At 32.5% G+C, this 13,003-nt stretch overlaps 8 non-coding genes and 1 pseudogene across 8 annotated transcripts; all 9 read right to left on the bottom strand.

Annotated features, from left to right (window-relative positions):
• Positions 1-1,004: 1,004 nt before the first annotated feature.
• Positions 1,005-1,111, bottom strand: LOC147815056 (U6 spliceosomal RNA). The gene has a single exon (XR_015431959.1). It is a non-coding gene; the product is annotated as a U6 spliceosomal RNA (small nuclear RNA).
• Positions 1,112-1,428: 317 nt separating this feature from the next.
• On the bottom strand, positions 1,429-1,547 carry LOC147815057 (U5 spliceosomal RNA). The gene has a single exon (XR_015432104.1). It is a non-coding gene; the product is annotated as a U5 spliceosomal RNA (small nuclear RNA).
• Positions 1,548-2,599: 1,052 nt separating this feature from the next.
• Positions 2,600-2,706, bottom strand: LOC147815058 (U6 spliceosomal RNA). Its single transcript, XR_015431960.1, has one exon. It is a non-coding gene; the product is annotated as a U6 spliceosomal RNA (small nuclear RNA).
• Positions 2,707-3,023: 317 nt separating this feature from the next.
• On the bottom strand, positions 3,024-3,142 carry LOC147815059 (U5 spliceosomal RNA). The gene has a single exon (XR_015432105.1). It is a non-coding gene; the product is annotated as a U5 spliceosomal RNA (small nuclear RNA).
• A 1,050-nt stretch (positions 3,143-4,192) lies between these two features.
• LOC147815060 (U6 spliceosomal RNA) lies at positions 4,193-4,299 on the bottom strand. Its single transcript, XR_015431961.1, has one exon. It is a non-coding gene; the product is annotated as a U6 spliceosomal RNA (small nuclear RNA).
• A 317-nt stretch (positions 4,300-4,616) lies between these two features.
• On the bottom strand, positions 4,617-4,735 carry LOC147815061 (U5 spliceosomal RNA). Its single transcript, XR_015432106.1, has one exon. It is a non-coding gene; the product is annotated as a U5 spliceosomal RNA (small nuclear RNA).
• A 1,051-nt stretch (positions 4,736-5,786) lies between these two features.
• On the bottom strand, positions 5,787-5,893 carry LOC147815062 (U6 spliceosomal RNA). The gene has a single exon (XR_015431962.1). It is a non-coding gene; the product is annotated as a U6 spliceosomal RNA (small nuclear RNA).
• Positions 5,894-11,752: 5,859 nt separating this feature from the next.
• LOC147815063 (U5 spliceosomal RNA) lies at positions 11,753-11,840 on the bottom strand (annotated as a pseudogene).
• A 1,051-nt stretch (positions 11,841-12,891) lies between these two features.
• Positions 12,892-12,998, bottom strand: LOC147815064 (U6 spliceosomal RNA). Its single transcript, XR_015431963.1, has one exon. It is a non-coding gene; the product is annotated as a U6 spliceosomal RNA (small nuclear RNA).
• Positions 12,999-13,003: the final 5 nt, after the last annotated feature.

Genomic DNA, 13,003 nt, shown 5'->3' on the forward strand with positions numbered 1-13,003 from the left:
AAAAGTGGTACCTTCGCTTTTTCGAAATTGCGCACACTATCTAATTAACGTGCAATGCCCCCTCGTATCGCTATGTGGATTTATTCTCTTTAGCTTGCGATTCTATTTCGGAAGAAAAAAAAATGAAGGAGATAGTAACTCTTTTCGTCACGGTCCTCCCTTCAAATTGCGCGACTTGTTAAAATAAGTTTATAGAGCAAAAAGCTATACGTTACTTGAGATTCGCTTCATGTAAGATTCGCTTCATTCGAGCTTACCTGAACAACGCAAACTTGTTTGAAGTGGGCGTAAAGAGTAAGCCGAATGAGAGAGAAATAATATTGTCATTTGCGTGTCTGCTTTTTATGTAATTATTTGTCGCATGATAATGCCATCCTCGGGCTTCAAACCCACTGCTCGGCAGTTGGAAGCATTACCACGGAACCAACATAGCACAGCTATGCTATGGACGGGGAGGATCCTTCAAAATAATGCAAACATTTCTCTCATAATTTCAGTGGTAGATATCTAAAAAGTAAAAGTTGTAAGTACTAATAATAATGTTGTGTCGGATGGTGACTGAAATTCACGATGAGGTTAATGAGGATTTGAGATAGCCAACAACACGGGCAATTAATCTCAGTTGCATTTGTCGAGCACACTGCAAATTCTGTATATTTGCTGGAACTTTTAAGAGACTACAATGTTCCCTGATACTTTTCTTTCCCCAAACAAAGTAGTAAAAAATAGACTTTTATAACCGATACTTTTATTTATTAATTTTTTTTTTTTTTATGTACCGCATCGTAGATTTTGTTCCGTTGAAGGAAAACTAAATTTATATTCATTTTGCTTGCTCTTTCTTTATTAGAGGAGGAAAAATTGAAAGCAAGCTGTTCACAATACCGAATAAAGCTTTTCAGTAATAAGTAGGCGTTTCCCTTTCTAGCATACCTCTGAGTTTTCTGATGTCAAAAGCTTCCAGCATAGAGTAAAAGTTTCTCTTTAAACGACGAAATAAGACAAAAAATGTGGAACGCTTCACGATTTTGCGTGTCATCCTTGCGCAGGGGCCATGCTAATCTTCTCTGTATCGTTCCAATTTTAGTATATGTACTGCCGAAGCAAGTACACTAGAGGACTGGTTAGAGTTTTCTTATATACTATGCTTGAAGTAGAAATATATTAGAGTGGTAGCCGTTTTTGAATTATTTATTGGGTTTCTTTCTTCGGCGAAGCCCTAGACAGGAGAGCGGCGCATGCGCGTGGACTTTGAGAAAAACATCTCCTCAGTATCGCGCGAGACTCGTGTCTCTTTCATTCAGCTCGAGCAGAAAATGATGGTACGAAGAAATAAGATCTATCTCTCCTTCGACAGCGTAGCTGCGGCAAGAGCCGGATAGAAAAGTTCCGCCCACCATCTTCCCGAATTCTTTTCTTAGTTTTATAACCCCACCGTTGGATGGGGTTCCAAAAATTGAGTCAAGCTCATTAAATTGTTCCTCTCCACGGTAATCTTTAGTAAAAGGCGAAAGATTAACTCGATGGATGAAGAGAAACCAGAGCATGTGAATGCCATATTTCAGTTTTTACATGTAAGATTTTAAAAAGAACAAAAAGTGGTACCTTCGCTTTTTCGAAATTGCGCACACTATCTAATTAACGTGCAATGCCCCCTCGTATCGCTATGTGGATTTATTCTCTTTAGCTTGCGATTCTATTTCGGAAGAAAAAAAAATGAAGGAGATAGTAACTCTTTTCGTCACGGTCCTCCCTTCAAATTGCGCGACTTGTTAAAATAAGTTTATAGAGCAAAAAGCTATACGTTACTTGAGATTCGCTTCATGTAAGATTCGCTTCATTCGAGCTTACCTGAACAACGCAAACTTGTTTGAAGTGGGCGTAAAGAGTAAGCCGAATGAGAGAGAAATAATATTGTCATTTGCGTGTCTGCTTTTTATGTAATTATTTGTCGCATGATAATGCCATCCTCGGGCTTCAAACCCACTGCTCGGCAGTTGGAAGCATTACCACGGAACCAACATAGCACAGCTATGCTATGGACGGGGAGGATCCTTCAAAATAATGCAAACATTTCTCTCATAATTTCAGTGGTAGATATCTAAAAAGTAAAAGTTGTAAGTACTAATAATAATGTTGTGTCGGATGGTGACTGAAATTCACGATGAGGTTAATGAGGATTTGAGATAGCCAACAACACGGGCAATTAATCTCAGTTGCATTTGTCGAGCACACTGCAAATTCTGTATATTTGCTGGAACTTTTAAGAGACTACAATGTTCCCTGATACTTTTCTTTCCCCAAACAAAGTAGTAAAAAATAGACTTTTATAACCGATACTTTTATTTATTAATTTTTTTTTTTTTTTATGTACCGCATCGTAGATTTTGTTCCGTTGAAGGAAAACTAAATTTATATTCATTTTGCTTGCTCTTTCTTTATTAGAGGAGGAAAAATTGAAAGCAAGCTGTTCACAATACCGAATAAAGCTTTTCAGTAATAAGTAGGCGTTTCCCTTTCTAGCATACCTCTGAGTTTTCTGATGTCAAAAGCTTCCAGCATAGAGTAAAAGTTTCTCTTTAAACGACGAAATAAGACAAAAAATGTGGAACGCTTCACGATTTTGCGTGTCATCCTTGCGCAGGGGCCATGCTAATCTTCTCTGTATCGTTCCAATTTTAGTATATGTACTGCCGAAGCAAGTACACTAGAGGACTGGTTAGAGTTTTCTTATATACTATGCTTGAAGTAGAAATATATTAGAGTGGTAGCCGTTTTTGAATTATTTATTGGGTTTCTTTCTTCGGCGAAGCCCTAGACAGGAGAGCGGCGCATGCGCGTGGACTTTGAGAAAAACATCTCCTCAGTATCGCGCGAGACTCGTGTCTCTTTCATTCAGCTCGAGCAGAAAATGATGGTACGAAGAAATAAGATCTATCTCTCCTTCGACAGCGTAGCTGCGGCAAGAGCCGGATAGAAAAGTTCCGCCCACCATCTTCCCGAATTCTTTTCTTAGTTTTATAACCCCACCGTTGGATGGGGTTCCAAAAATTGAGTCAAGCTCATTAAATTGTTCCTCTCCACGGTAATCTTTAGTAAAAGGCGAAAGATTAACTCGATGGATGAAGAGAAACCAGAGCATGTGAATGCCATATTTCAGTTTTTACATGTAAGATTTTAAAAAGAACAAAAAGTGGTACCTTCGCTTTTTCGAAATTGCGCACACTATCTAATTAACGTGCAATGCCCCCTCGTATCGCTATGTGGATTTATTCTCTTTAGCTTGCGATTCTATTTCGGAAGAAAAAAAAATGAAGGAGATAGTAACTCTTTTCGTCACGGTCCTCCCTTCAAATTGCGCGACTTGTTAAAATAAGTTTATAGAGCAAAAAGCTATACGTTACTTGAGATTCGCTTCATGTAAGATTCGCTTCATTCGAGCTTACCTGAACAACGCAAACTTGTTTGAAGTGGGCGTAAAGAGTAAGCCGAATGAGAGAGAAATAATATTGTCATTTGCGTGTCTGCTTTTTATGTAATTATTTGTCGCATGATAATGCCATCCTCGGGCTTCAAACCCACTGCTCGGCAGTTGGAAGCATTACCACGGAACCAACATAGCACAGCTATGCTATGGACGGGGAGGATCCTTCAAAATAATGCAAACATTTCTCTCATAATTTCAGTGGTAGATATCTAAAAAGTAAAAGTTGTAAGTACTAATAATAATGTTGTGTCGGATGGTGACTGAAATTCACGATGAGGTTAATGAGGATTTGAGATAGCCAACAACACGGGCAATTAATCTCAGTTGCATTTGTCGAGCACACTGCAAATTCTGTATATTTGCTGGAACTTTTAAGAGACTACAATGTTCCCTGATACTTTTCTTTCCCCAAACAAAGTAGTAAAAAATAGACTTTTATAACCGATACTTTTATTTATTAATTTTTTTTTTTTTATGTACCGCATCGTAGATTTTGTTCCGTTGAAGGAAAACTAAATTTATATTCATTTTGCTTGCTCTTTCTTTATTAGAGGAGGAAAAATTGAAAGCAAGCTGTTCACAATACCGAATAAAGCTTTTCAGTAATAAGTAGGCGTTTCCCTTTCTAGCATACCTCTGAGTTTTCTGATGTCAAAAGCTTCCAGCATAGAGTAAAAGTTTCTCTTTAAACGACGAAATAAGACAAAAAATGTGGAACGCTTCACGATTTTGCGTGTCATCCTTGCGCAGGGGCCATGCTAATCTTCTCTGTATCGTTCCAATTTTAGTATATGTACTGCCGAAGCAAGTACACTAGAGGACTGGTTAGAGTTTTCTTATATACTATGCTTGAAGTAGAAATATATTAGAGTGGTAGCCGTTTTTGAATTATTTATTGGGTTTCTTTCTTCGGCGAAGCCCTAGACAGGAGAGCGGCGCATGCGCGTGGACTTTGAGAAAAACATCTCCTCAGTATCGCGCGAGACTCGTGTCTCTTTCATTCAGCTCGAGCAGAAAATGATGGTACGAAGAAATAAGATCTATCTCTCCTTCGACAGCGTAGCTGCGGCAAGAGCCGGATAGAAAAGTTCCGCCCACCATCTTCCCGAATTCTTTTCTTAGTTTTATAACCCCACCGTTGGATGGGGTTCCAAAAATTGAGTCAAGCTCATTAAATTGTTCCTCTCCACGGTAATCTTTAGTAAAAGGCGAAAGATTAACTCGATGGATGAAGAGAAACCAGAGCATGTGAATGCCATATTTCAGTTTTTACATGTAAGATTTTAAAAAGAACAAAAAGTGGTACCTTCGCTTTTTCGAAATTGCGCACACTATCTAATTAACGTGCAATGCCCCCTCGTATCGCTATGTGGATTTATTCTCTTTAGCTTGCGATTCTATTTCGGAAGAAAAAAAAATGAAGGAGATAGTAACTCTTTTCGTCACGGTCCTCCCTTCAAATTGCGCGACTTGTTAAAATAAGTTTATAGAGCAAAAAGCTATACGTTACTTGAGATTCGCTTCATGTAAGATTCGCTTCATTCGAGCTTACCTGAACAACGCAAACTTGTTTGAAGTGGGCGTAAAGAGTAAGCCGAATGAGAGAGAAATAATATTGTCATTTGCGTGTCTGCTTTTTATGTAATTATTTGTCGCATGATAATGCCATCCTCGGGCTTCAAACCCACTGCTCGGCAGTTGGAAGCATTACCACGGAACCAACATAGCACAGCTATGCTATGGACGGGGAGGATCCTTCAAAATAATGCAAACATTTCTCTCATAATTTCAGTGGTAGATATCTAAAAAGTAAAAGTTGTAAGTACTAATAATAATGTTGTGTCGGATGGTGACTGAAATTCACGATGAGGTTAATGAGGATTTGAGATAGCCAACAACACGGGCAATTAATCTCAGTTGCATTTGTCGAGCACACTGCAAATTCTGTATATTTGCTGGAACTTTTAAGAGACTACAATGTTCCCTGATACTTTTCTTTCCCCAAACAAAGTAGTAAAAAATAGACTTTTATAACCGATACTTTTATTTATTAATTTTTTTTTTTTTTATGTACCGCATCGTAGATTTTGTTCCGTTGAAGGAAAACTAAATTTATATTCATTTTGCTTGCTCTTTCTTTATTAGAGGAGGAAAAATTGAAAGCAAGCTGTTCACAATACCGAATAAAGCTTTTCAGTAATAAGTAGGCGTTTCCCTTTCTAGCATACCTCTGAGTTTTCTGATGTCAAAAGCTTCCAGCATAGAGTAAAAGTTTCTCTTTAAACGACGAAATAAGACAAAAAATGTGGAACGCTTCACGATTTTGCGTGTCATCCTTGCGCAGGGGCCATGCTAATCTTCTCTGTATCGTTCCAATTTTAGTATATGTACTGCCGAAGCAAGTACACTAGAGGACTGGTTAGAGTTTTCTTATATACTATGCTTGAAGTAGAAATATATTAGAGTGGTAGCCGTTTTTGAATTATTTATTGGGTTTCTTTCTTCGGCGAAGCCCTAGACAGGAGAGCGGCGCATGCGCGTGGACTTTGAGAAAAACATCTCCTCAGTATCGCGCGAGACTCGTGTCTCTTTCATTCAGCTCGAGCAGAAAATGATGGTACGAAGAAATAAGATCTATCTCTCCTTCGACAGCGTAGCTGCGGCAAGAGCCGGATAGAAAAGTTCCGCCCACCATCTTCCCGAATTCTTTTCTTAGTTTTATAACCCCACCGTTGGATGGGGTTCCAAAAATTGAGTCAAGCTCATTAAGAGGACGCAATACCTACCCTCTCAATGCCAGCTGCTAATGCTTTTTCTATGGGAGCTTCATTTGCTAATAACTTTTTTGCATTTTGATATTTTGGAAAAATTCTTTCAGCATTTGAAACTTCATAGTTTACTCTAAGGTTTTATGAAATCACTTTTTGTTTTACCATAAATTTTAAATTATTAATAGAGTTTAAATATCGGTAATAGAGATATCTTCAAGAAATCCGTTTTTTATCAAAATTCATTCAGTAAATCCTTATTTTTTAGTTCACTTACTCGAACTATACATTTCAAGCTACCAAAAGAAATAACTAGTAATTCTTTTCTTCAATTATGAAATGTGTTATTAGAAAAGAAAGATGAAAAAATTCTTTAAAAAATTGGGAAAAGAGCCTAAACCACGCCTCCCATCTGTCCTCCCTTCATTTACCAATACGAGTAAAAGTTCTAGTGGGGGGAATCTTTTGGGGGGTTAGGAGAAAAGCCTCTTTACTTTCTTTGAATAGTTGAGGGGTTAAATAGCCTTGGGGTCTTCCGTTGTGGTTGAAAATAGTTTTTATTTCATTCTCTTTCTTTAAAATGAGTTAGGATGGAAGACTTTCTTTCGAATTTTCTTATGTTTTTTATTATTATTTTTTCTTCTTAATTTTGGCAATAACAACTAATCAAAACATTGTAGGATAAATATATTTAATTAGTTAATTAAATATCAATTAAGCTAACAATAATTATGCAATCTTCTGTAAAAAATTTTATGTAGCACTTTTAAATACGGAGTTAAAAAATAGTAAAAATTTTAAACTTCGTAATTGAAATAATAATATTGTCATTAAATTTTTTTTAGCTTTATATAAGAGGTTAAAAATTGAAACAAGCAATATGAAATTTCTTTACTTAAATACCAGTCCTAAATTTCATAAAATTACTATAAATTTCAGAACAGTCACATGTGGGTCTAATACTTTCCTAATTAAACTTGCCACCTTCAATTGGCAATTTCATAAAATTACTATAAATTTCAGAACAGTCACATGTGGGTCTAATACTTTCCTAATTAAACTTGACACCGTTTTCTTCAACTACTTCAATAAAATTATCAACAATATTATTAAAGAGGATTTTTCTTGGATTATCACTAATAATCCACAGATTTTAGAATTTATTAAACATAATAAAATTAATTCTATTGCCACTTATGATTTCCAAGATCTTTTCAATAGCATTCCCCTTTCTAAACTAAAAGATGTTCTTTTGAATTATTACTATGTTTTAAAAAATTTTTAATTGCGATTTTGATTATTGGGAAATTTCAATTAATTTTTGTCTTTTCAATAATTATCTTTAAAATGGAAAAGATATTTTTTTTTCCTAATTGATGTAATACCTGAAGGATCTAATGTTTCATCTCTCTTAGCTAATTTTTTTTTTGCACTAAAAAAAAAAAAGAAATTGTACTCTTTAAATTTGTTTTTAGATTTATTGATGATTTAATTATCTTCAATTTTCATGAATATACTCTTTTATTTAATAATATTTACCCCTAGGAATTGACCTCGCTTCGTAATCATAATGATAGCTTTCATTTTTTGGATTTGGGTATTATAAAAGAAGAAAATATCTGCTTTGTTGGTCTATTTTATGAAAGAAATTATTTTTATTTTAACGCAAATAAATTATTTGGAATTCTAATGTTCTTAAAAATATCTATTTTAATACCATTTTTAATCAAATGTGTAGAATTAAAAGATTATGTAGTAATGTTTAGTTATCCAAAAAACAAATAGACAAAATTTGATAAAAAAAAAACAATGGTTACCCAAATAAAGTAATTAAATTCTATATAAAAACATTAAGTTAATTGTATGTTATTGTGAATAAATTTACTAAAAAACTTCCTCGTTAATTTATACAATTTTTACCGTGTGCAAATCCATTTCGGGCAAATCCTTGGCTGAAATTATGTGCATAACAGGCAATTCATATTTCCTTCTCTCTCTCTTTTCTGTTTTATTTATTTTTTTCTTAAAAAAAAGTTCATTTTCTAAAATTATTAATTGGCAATTTCTTTAAATTATCCGATATAATACCCGATATGTGATTTATATTTTAATTTCTTCACTAGCAAATGCTAACTATTTCTAAGCATCATATAATGTTACTCAGGTTATTATGTTCGTAAATATAGATTGCTAGTTTTAAATATGAATATTATATTTTCCCATTTCGTAAATTTTCCTAACTGTTCAATAATAATGAGTTTTTCTGAAAATACGTTTCATTTTCTTTACAGTGCTAACAGAGTCAAATGAACATATTTTATTTTAGTATTTTCAAATCTAATTTTTATTACTGTGCAGAGTCATGTATATTTTTGAAAAGGAAATTTTTTTTCCCTGTATAATATGTTTTATTCACGTTTTATTTTCCCATTTTCAAATCTCTGCCACTATTTAGCATTATGTGTTCATTCGAAAAGATACTTCTTGACTGTGTCAATAAATTTTATGATCCTTGTAGTACTTCCACATTTGCAAATTCTAATTATTTTTTAGTATTATGGTATTCTAAAGAAATGTTGCGTTCACAGTGTTTACTGATTTATAGTTCATATTTTAACTGTATATTTGCCAGTTTTTCTTATTTTTTAGCATCATACGTATTTTCCAAAAAACATTATTTTAGTAGAAGCAATAATAGGTTTAACATGTTATTCTTATAGTTGCAAACTTTCGCAGCTGTTATGCTTTAGTTTAATTGTAAAAAAGTTTTTTTTTCACGGTGCGACTAGATATAAATAAATTTTTTCGTTACATTTTTACTTTTGTTGTAATTTAATTTTCTGTAATGCATGTATGCTATATTTATTTTTGTCTAAAATTATATTTTAGTTCTTTATTTTAGTATAATTTTCTACTTTTATTATGTTTTCGGTCTGAATTATTCACAGTTAATGAATCAGGATCGCTATTCTGTAAAAATAAGTAAAACCAAGATTTATTTCTTTTGTTTTATATACTAATGCTTGATTTAAACATGAATATTATATTTTAACATTTCTTAGAATTATTATTGCCTGTTCATCATAATGCCTATTTGCTTTATTTATTCTTGCCTGACTTTATATTTTAATTCTATATTTTAGTATTCTTTTCTTTTCTTTTGTTTTTTTGTCAGCATTATTTGCAATTATTGAATCAGAATTATTATTCTCTAAAATAAGTAGTTATAGCAATTAGACAGACTTGCTATTAAAGTCGTTACTTTATATGTATTCAAATAATCATCGCTAAAACTACATTTTAAATAAATCAATTTTTAATTTATGTCACCATTAATTTATTTTAATCCATTAAGACATACAATAAATTTAATAACATACAATGTATTCAGATTAATTTAATCATGAGACAATGGGGATAAGGGAGTATGTAGGTGATATTAGCGAGTTGCATTAAAATTTTTAGAAAAAAAATATAACACCAATTTTTAGTATTTTATTGCAAAATAGCTTTTATCTTTAAAACCTTTTTTAAAGAAAATTATATTAAAAATCTGTTGTTGAGAAGCACGTTTTTATATCTTGCAGGATATTTCGATGGCTATTTAAAATTGACAGGAAAATGTTCACTTTAAGAAAATAAATGTTTACTTCAACTTTTAACTACTACAAAATGCCCATAATTAGCATTGTATTATTTACTCTGCCAATTTTACCTTTAATTAACTTTTTGATATTACATTCCTTTTTTCCATGTATGATAAAGTAAGAGTTGTGCTCTTGTTTTTAGCCCTCATTTTGTCACCATATGTAAACATAATAAATATATTGCAATTATACATTTTTGTGACTCAAGTTATACTGTTTGTAATGCACATACACATGTAAACTATTTATATTTGCTCTATTTTGTAATTTATATTTTTTATTTTTTCCTTTTCATGTTTTTATCTTGATTATACGGAAGTAAAAGATCAGGATGGTTATAAATAAAGATTTTTTATGCTTTTAATTAGAGAGTTTTTTTAATTGCATGCTTTGCCCACAAAATTGGAATTTTTTGTAATATTACAGTCATTTTCTCTATTTTTGATTTATTATTTATTTTTGTGTTTGCGAAGTTCTGACATATGTCTACAAACTTATCAGTGTTGTAAGTAAGTTTATATTTTATTACGTAAATAAGAAATACATCAAAAAAGTAGTTCGAGAAAATTTTCTTCACTAAATTTAAACCCCCAAAATAACACAATGACCATTTTTTTTTTTAAAAATATAGTGTCTCTTAGCTTTTATATGTATCTGTATGAACAGGTGTGTGCTCATAGATACACAATTAAAATGAAAGTAAAGAATTCAAGATGTGATCAAAACAAAATTTTAAAACTGTAGAGAACAAAGTAGAATAACAGAAAAAAAAATCGAGGGGAAATATTTTTTTTTACTCGTTGATTATCAAACTACACGCTAACAGATGTTTCATCTGAATTCCATCTTTCTGAGGCTGAAGTAATATGGAACATGTGGTGAAAATTCACTTTAAAAAAGGAGAGTAAATAAATAATACTGAAATACAAAAATAAATAATACTCAAACAGAAATTTTAATAATTCAAATGGAGATTGAAATGTATGAAACAGAAAAGAATATAAAATTATTGAAACGGAAAAAAAAAAAAATTATTTTTGTGTAAAAATATTTTTTTTTAAATTTTCCTTTTCCTTTGCACAAACACAAAAATTACAAAGCAATATAAATAAATTATAAAATTTATTGAGAAATTATTACACTTATTTACAGAAAATAAAATTTTCCCGGATGTTCAAGTTTGAAAAAGATACATCAAAACAAAAATTTTCTTTGATGCAACATAAAAAGCGATTTTTCTTTTATCATATTTTATAATTAATTCTTATTTTTTTTTTATAACTTTTTATTATATTAGTATAAGTTTTAATAATTTTTTTAATTCTGTATTATGACTTAATAAATTGCCTACGTTTTAATAAATTATGCATTTTTCAGAATTTTTATAATTATATTTCTTCATATATTTACAGCTCAATATAATTAGCAGTTCTAGCTCCGATTATTAAAACTAAGTTACTTTAATTAATCCCATTAATTCCACACACATTAATAAAAATTTATATTCTTCTTGGTGTTTTAATTTGAAACGAATTAATTGTAAGATATAAGTAATCCCCATTATCTTGTAAACACTTATTTACATACAAATAAATAGTTAGAATGTCTATTCTGGATATTTCACAACGAAACTAAGAATGGGTTTAAAAATAAAAGACCGCGTACCCGGAATCACTTTTCGAAACTAATGCTTATATTGTTCAGTTTTGCTAAGGGAAGGATGGGATAGTTTAACTGACCCTCTATCATATATCACTGTCACTGTACCAATTCACTCCTCCCTCAAAGCGACGCCCTCAAAGTGTGACTATTACAACTCTGATTTTGCCAATTCCGGTTTTTTATCTGGGTATCGCGTCCTCTTAAATTGTTCCTCTCCACGGTAATCTTTAGTAAAAGGCGAAAGATTAACTCGATGGATGAAGAGAAACCAGAGCATGTGAATGCCATATTTCAGTTTTTACATGTAAGATTTTAAAAAGAACAAAAAGTGGTACCTTCGCTTTTTCGAAATTGCGCACACTATCTAATTAACGTGCAATGCCCCCTCGTATCGCTATGTGGATTTATTCTCTTTAGCTTGCGATTCTATTTCGGAAGAAAAAAAAATGAAGGAGATAGTAACTCTTTTCGTCACGGTCCTCCCTTCAAATTGCGCGACTTGTTAAAATAAGTTTATAGAGCAAAAAGCTATACGTTACTTGAGATTCGCTTCATGTAAGATTCGCTTCATTCGAGCTTACCTGAACAACGCAAACTTGTTTGAAGTGGGCGTAAAGAGTAAGCCGAATGAGAGAGAAATAATATTGTCATTTGCGTGTCTGCTTTTTATGTAATTATTTGTCGCATGATAATGCCATCCTCGGGCTTCAAACCCACTGCTCGGCAGTTGGAAGCATTACCACGGAACCAACATAGCACAGCTATGCTATGGACGGGGAGGATCCTTCAAAATAATGCAAACATTTCTCTCATAATTTCAGTGGTAGATATCTAAAAAGTAAAAGTTGTAAGTACTAATAATAATGTTGTGTCGGATGGTGACTGAAATTCACGATGAGGTTAATGAGGATTTGAGATAGCCAACAACACGGGCAATTAATCTCAGTTGCATTTGTCGAGCACACTGCAAATTCTGTATATTTGCTGGAACTTTTAAGAGACTACAATGTTCCCTGATACTTTTCTTTCCCCAAACAAAGTAGTAAAAAATAGACTTTTATAACCGATACTTTTATTTATTAATTTTTTTTTTTTTATGTACCGCATCGTAGATTTTGTTCCGTTGAAGGAAAACTAAATTTATATTCATTTTGCTTGCTCTTTCTTTATTAGAGGAGGAAAAATTGAAAGCAAGCTGTTCACAATACCGAATAAAGCTTTTCAGTAATAAGTAGGCGTTTCCCTTTCTAGCATACCTCTGAGTTTTCTGATGTCAAAAGCTTCCAGCATAGAGTAAAAGTTTCTCTTTAAACGACGAAATAAGACAAAAAATGTGGAACGCTTCACGATTTTGCGTGTCATCCTTGCGCAGGGGCCATGCTAATCTTCTCTGTATCGTTCCAATTTTAGTATATGTACTGCCGAAGCAAGTACACTAG

This window comes from Parasteatoda tepidariorum, chromosome 2, assembly GCF_982258835.1.
Source record: "Parasteatoda tepidariorum strain Cologne lab strain chromosome 2, Ptep-v5.0, whole genome shotgun sequence".
Lineage (NCBI taxonomy): Eukaryota > Metazoa > Arthropoda > Arachnida > Araneae > Theridiidae > Parasteatoda > Parasteatoda tepidariorum.